We start from the raw sequence: 7,330 nt of genomic DNA on the forward strand, positions 1-7,330 counted from the left end.
GACCGTGGACAGTTCACATTTTAATATTTTATTCAATCTGAAAGGATCGCCGATAAGAATCGCGTATCGGCAGCAGAAAGTCGTGTGTGATAAAGCAGAGTCACACCCTCGAAAACTACCGAAGCGGACAGGAGTCATGTAACAAGAAACAAGAGAAGAGACAAGATTTAACGCAAGTCACGATCCGTCACAAGACTCACTCAAACGACTAAGATCGTCTAAGCTACCGACGATGACGATGCGAATTCGATTGGCTTCGTAGGTGCACCTTTGTTAGAGACTGCGGCAAGGTAACCGTGACTTTCGGTGTATAGTCCGTAACGGAATACTGGTATAAAGAGGCGCTATGGCGCCAGCCTACCGTAAGGTCGTGACCTCTCGATTAAATCAGACTGCTCTTCTATCGGAAAGTATAAGTACGGACTGAAATTCCTGGAGTTGAATGTACTTCGACATCGTGATAATTAACTCTCGCTCCCTATCCTTGCTCGTGCACGCAATTGCATACAACAGCAAAATTTAACAATCGCATTAAAGCAATCTTGTCTTTACTCGATCAACGCGTGTACTGTTTCGCACTGAGATCGCGGAGTGTTAGTGTTAAGAAAATTGCAAGAAAATGCGATTTTCTCGAATAAGCTATTAAGCTCTGTATGAAATGGCAAGGGGAAAGCACAGGAAAGTTTTCAGACAAGGCTCTCTCGTCAGTCTATCAGAGACGAGAAAGATCCCCACGACGAGCATCAGCTTTCGCGCGAACACCGTAGGTATATAATACCTCTCGCCTGCCGTCAGTCACTCAGTCAGTCATTGATACCACGGAGTGATTAATGAAGAGTCAAGGTTCGGGATCACAGTACCGTGTGGCGAGTGGAGGGGGACCGCGGAGCCCCGAGCACGACATCGCGAAGAATGTCGATACCACGCGGCTCCGAGAAATGAGTGCGCGTAGGTCGTCTATTGTGAAATTAAGTCTTGTTCAAGGTGTGGGATTTATCGAGCAATCATGTCGGGTGTAATTCGACATGGAAACGTTTAGTAACGAAAGACGGAGTCGGAAAGGATCATAAAAAAACCTTTATTGCTTATAAATTTCCGTCTGTAAAAACGACCGACTTTGTCATCGAAGGATCTTTCACCTTTGCGTTGTCGATTCTGTTAAAATGTATTTTGAGAGCACTTTTTCGTTTGACGTCTTTATGATATATCCCCTCTCAAGTCGTTCGATTTAAGGAAATAAGAAAATATATCAACTGTTGAGGAAATTATTTTGAAAATACGTCGACGGAAGCAAGTAAGCGGTGAGCTATCTGCGTACGGATAAGACTCCTCTTCTACGTCCTGGCTGTCTGACAGGCAGGACAGAAACCCAGAGCGCAAACTTGAAACAGGCCGTTCACGTTTATCCATCTGTGCTCACGTTCGTTCGTTCCGTCTGTTCGTTCGTCCGTCCATCGATGTCCGAGTTGTCGATACCCGCCCTGTCCACAAACGGACCAGAGCAAGACTTCAGCACTTTTATGTACGGAGTCTGAATAACAAATCTGTCCAATTCACATGTCGACATCAAAGAAGATAATATAAACACTACATCGATACATCGTCTACAAAACCTTAATGTTTTATTAATGCGACTACCATTCCCGTCCCGTATCCACCAAGTACGTTCCATCCCATCCCCAGTTAGGCTCGGTGGAACCTCCGAAGACCTCCGCACTCGTGGGCAAGAAGAGAGCTATTCGAAGAGTGCAGAGTATCGCGCTAGTGGAACACCCCGAGCCTCGGGACCGCTGTCTTTGCGTTTTATACGTTTTGCTTTCGCTGTCTGTTCGTGACCGCCCGAAATGTTTGGTCGGCTATCGCGCTGCGATATCAAGATTCTCATCTTGACACCCAGTACATTCTCTGATATTGGCATAACGGCAAATATGAGACAAAAGGAATAAATATTGAGTTGTGACTATCGAATTTGAATAAATTTTTTGATTGTTATGAGTTAAGAAGAATAGTAATTTCGAAGATTTTATTTATCAGTGTCATTAGTAGTGTATATCAAGCTAAAATATTAATAAGATAAGAGATTTAAAAAAATAGAAGAGATTATTAATCATATACTAATTTATGTAAATTATTCGAATCGGATCAACTGCTAGATCTTAGATCTTATTGACTTGATAACTAAATGAGACCATTACTAATACATATTATATTTATTATACCTGTTTAACATTTCAAACAGCTTTCTTTTAAAATATCAGAAGACTATACGCGCAGCCTGTTCGAGTCTTGACGCCCGTCATGGTATCCCGTGAAATATTTCGCACTTCGGAAGTGTATGGAGTAGTATCCGGCATGGCTTTACTTGAAACAAGTAAGCAAGCGTTACGGACGAAATGTGTGTAAGCGCAGCTCCGTGTAATAGTATGCAGGAATGCAGGGAAGGTAGCGAAGACAGGGTGTAGGTGCTTGCTGTGTGCTGTGGGGAGGTTTGAAATCGAGAAAAAAGGAGATAGGAGGAAGAAATGCCGAGGGAGATAGAGAGGAGTACTGATCCGCAGCTGATGTGAGAGAAGACTGAGGAGAGTCCTGAAACTCTGAGTGACAGCCTCGCCACGTACGTGGGAGGCAAGTCCGCAACAAAGGGAAGACGATAGCCTTATGCAAATGCAACCGATATCGGACGCGTGCGCTTCTTGGCCTTTGCAAGATGGGGCCACCGGATGAGCTCGAATTTGAGATGAATCGGATTCTGGAACTACTTTTAGGATTGTCCATTTCAATGGATATACTTAATACCACTCTTGATTATTACTTACAACTCATATAACTTTCGTATGATATTTGCGTTGTATGTGTCCTATAATATTTTTTCACAATGTATTTTCACGATTACAGCAAGATGCGTCGATGGCATCACGATGCCGATTAGAAGTTTCTTCAATAAAAAAAGATTATATTAAGATAGCGAGTCTTCCGATTAATATTTTCACAACATTAATTTTTCAATATGCTAGTGTGCCCATGTAAGAATATATATTAACAAAAACAGCGTCGGACATAGTTTCCTTTAAGGTAAGAAACCGAGTTATCGGTTAAAGCACCGGCTCCCTTTAGACGTCACTTGGAATTCCAAATATCCGCGAGTTTCTACGATGTAATAACGAATGACACGGGCGGAGAACAAACGAAACGAGAAAGTCTGCCGGTGGTAAGAGAGGTTCAGAGGGTTGAGTGCGCGAGAGGAATGAGGTGGTTGTATGAAGAGCGAAGAGGGCCAGTGTGGAATGGGAAAGATGGGGGTGGCGGGGACGCTACAACCGAGTTCCAAAGGGTCTAGCGCTTTCCGACAAGAATTAATCATCCCTGGCAGCTCTCAATGTCCCTACCTACTACTTTCTTCGCATTCCCAATTATACGCTTATCTACCAAATCCGCTTTAGAGCTGAAATATTAACAACTTTCTCGCAAACGATGTGGATTGCCATGAATCGCTAGTGATTAAAGTATAATTAAAATTATCAAGTACAATTCTTTCAGACAGAAACAACCGGATCGAAAGGATATATCACATAATAAGCGACATCGATTAATAATTGTGAAATTAGATGATTAAACTTATAACTACATTCAATAAAAATTAAATTTTGAGGATTTGACAATTTAATAAACATGTATAAACTTTGTATCTTTAACTTTAAATAAGATAAAATTATAAAATCTACATATTTATAAATTAAATATTGTACCTATTTTAAAAATTAAATTTATTGTCTTACACTGCGATTGCACGAGAGCAAGTTGGCAAATGGATTTAAATATATTACAGATATAGTTGCCAAATAATAATTACCTATGTAACGTGGAAATTATATTTTAGAAACAGGTTATGGTAAAAAAAGGAGAGCAAAAATAAGAAGTAAGCGCTTCTATACATGGATGCAGGGTGGTAGCAGCACGGAATTTACGAGATAGCTACCCCACTTCATCCCTTCATCCTACTTTCCTTGTCCTATCCTCAACAGGTGGTCGTTTTGCTCAACTTCTGTATAGTAATTTATAATTTAATTGATTTATGCCCCCAAGCATGCTTCTCGCAGTCTCGAGACACTGCTTTCGAGAAATGCATCATTTCATTCATCGATATATAAAATAGTTCCCATTGCAAATTCAATTTACCGTCATATTTTACAAATCATCGTTATCCTTCTAGCATGTCTTTATTTCTAAATGCCCCGTAAGTTTCAATAACTGTTACAAACTTTTTATAAAATATTACAAATCCGTAATAGTAGTATACTGCAGTTAACTTGTTGTCAGATAAAGTCGACGAATACAGCTATTTTAATACAACTGTTTTAACTTACTTCAATACAGTTACAGCTGCAATACATATCTCTCAACCCAGGAAGTTGGTTTCCAAACCCAGTTTCAAATAAGATTTATTAGAATGCATATTTTCCTGCATATCTTCGCTTTTAAAACGATTGACCTTGTCAATCATTTTAGACATGTCAGAGGAAACTAAAAGACAGAAACTAAAAGCATTTTCTTTTTGACATTATTAGACCTTGAATATTTGCAAAACTGTAGCAAATTTCCGTGGAAAGGGTTTCTTTTATGAGTCAATCACTTAAAAGAGTTCTAGAAATTCGTATCATTGGAAATTTGGATTCCCGGCATTGAATATCACATGTTGTAAATCCGAATTTTTCTTCTCTGTAAATTTTCAACGATAATTATTTTAATTACGTACGTTTATATAGATGAATATAAAAGTACTACGTTCATATTAAAAATATATTAGAAATGATCTTTACTTCGCTTGATCTAACATAAACGAAAAATGAAAAAAAGTTAAAAAAAATGTATATAGCATTATATGGCATTACTTAGCATACGTAGCTGATAGCATCTTTATCGATGTAACATCGGTAAATTAAAGGTGCTCGCAATTCGCGACGGATCATTAGGAGATAGATATAGAACGCTAGTCGAATCATGAGCGTCTTATCGGGCTCCTAAATCGCGGCAAAGAAAACAAGACTTGCTTCAATCCAACTTACTTGATGAACTCACCGACGAGTTCATAGTTCACGTGCGACGACGATGCAGTCGACACCTGGAAAGTTTTAGATCTTTTTGTTGCTTCTTAAGAATGTCTACTTCCAGTTTCTCTTATCGTAATTTGTTTGTGCCTTATTTCTTTTATTGCTTCAAGATTAAAGCTCATTTTAGGAAAAGTAATTTTGCTAAATCGTTAATAATATCCTCTTTAAATAGAAGAAGTATGAAAAACTTATATCGTTTGGCACAAACTAAAAAAATTAACCAAGCTTTTCCTACATCTCAATTTTTATATCTTTGTTTATTTACAATAATTGACTATTCTTATAAGAAAAAAGAATTGTCAGGTAGTTATTCTAATTTTATTAAATTTAATTTTGAGCATTTTCATAGTTCATAGTTTTCTTTTCAGAGAAAATATCGTGAGTAGCAGAGCGAGAATTGCTTTCACAATTTTCAAACCGCGCCGGAAGGGTTCGTTCACATCCCTCGTATAACGCGAATTTTGAGTGACAGATCTTAACAAAAGCAGAAGTATCCCTCGGTCCGGAATAGTACGGAACGGAATGGTACGGGCCAAGACAGAACCACATCCTCCGATCTTCGGGTTCTTTCTATTCTCGCGGGGGCGCTCCCGCACACATCGCGTTAACCCCTCTAGCAAAACTATTACAATTCCTGGTATGGCGAAGCGCGTTTCCCTCCTTTCTAGCATCCCCATCCCGCCGCCTATCTACGCCACCTCCCTTCTTCGTTCTCGCAGTTCCCCGCAACCCATGTCCCGGCCCCTTCCTCGCCATGTTGGCATCGCGCCCGTCAAGGGAGATTTATAGCAACTCGAATTCCTCGACTACTAGTCGGCCGTAGTTGAAGGAAGAGAGGCCGAAGAGAAGCAAAGAGTGAAAGGGGGTGCTCCGCGGTTCCGGAGAACCTGGAGAGCCCTCTGAGGGTATGTGGCTGGCGGCGGTGGTATTGGGGTGACGTTGGGCGGCCGACGCCGACGGGTGGATGGGTTTGGTAGGTTGGAGGGGAAGGCACTCGTCACTCCGACGTGACGGCCGCAGAACTCGGCTGGTACTCCATCGCCTACTCACCTAACCCGCCGACGTTGCTGCTTACGCTACCTGAAACTGGTGTTGGTGGTTGAAGCGTGCTAGTTTTCGCGATACTGTTTCACGAAATGGCATAAAACGCTCGCGGAAACGGCTTCGTCACGTTATTGTATAACGTACTTAGAAATATTACTGTAATTTTTTCAAATTGACAACAAATTTATCTATAAACACCTTTTGCATAATGCCATATTCTTCATTAGATTATTAATTATATCTGAGTAGATAAGTCATTTTTAATAAAAAATAACTGAATCTTACGTTCGAGCAGAATGGGAATTTGATCGCGAAAAAAAGCGAGAACGAAATAGTTTTCTCTCTTCGTGATGCGAATTGTACAGATGAAGAAAAGGGGAAGGCAGATATCAATCACACGGGTAGTGACGGGCTGAGATTTGGTAGCAGCTTCCAAGCTGAGGAGCAGCACGGGGAAGTTCTACCCGCAAACAACTCCGTCTATTCCATCATTATTTTTCTGAGAAGCTCGCTGTATTGATTCACAAGTTATCAACGTGTCAACACAAACTCTCTTTTTTACGAAGAGGGAAGGCTTATTAAATTATCGGAATGAGATTATCATTAAAGTTACTTGATCTTAATTATTATAAATAATAACAAATTTCATAATAATTTAAATGGTTTTCGTAATTACATTTTTGCAATTTATACTTTTTATTAAAAGTTTGAAACATAGGCATACCTTCATATGTAAACTTTTAAATAAAATGTAGATAAATCAATACGTTTCTTTTTTACTTTACATAAATCCGTTTTTTAGACATTTTATATATAGATATTTTCACGTTGTGAATTCAGCCGATGTCATCTTTCATAAAGAAAGAACTGACTTTCTTTGACCAATATCAGTTATATATTTCAGAATACTGGACCCATGGGAGTTCAACGGTTAGGTAAGACAGACAGCGAGGTTGCGCGCCATAGCACCTGCAAATGCGATGTGACGTCTACAGTAGGTCGAGAGGAATTATTATAATACGATCTACTGTAGATATACGCTAACCAGACGTCTGAGAGATGCCAGAATATCGGGATATGTAAATAATAAAATATTATTTTGTCTTACACGTATATTGATTACTTTAATTATGTAATAAATATATCATGTTGCGCTTATAGGTCATCTGCAGAAAAAA

The sequence above is a fragment of the Temnothorax longispinosus genome, chromosome 4 (genome assembly GCF_030848805.1).
Source record: "Temnothorax longispinosus isolate EJ_2023e chromosome 4, Tlon_JGU_v1, whole genome shotgun sequence".
Classification (NCBI taxonomy): domain Eukaryota; kingdom Metazoa; phylum Arthropoda; class Insecta; order Hymenoptera; family Formicidae; genus Temnothorax; species Temnothorax longispinosus.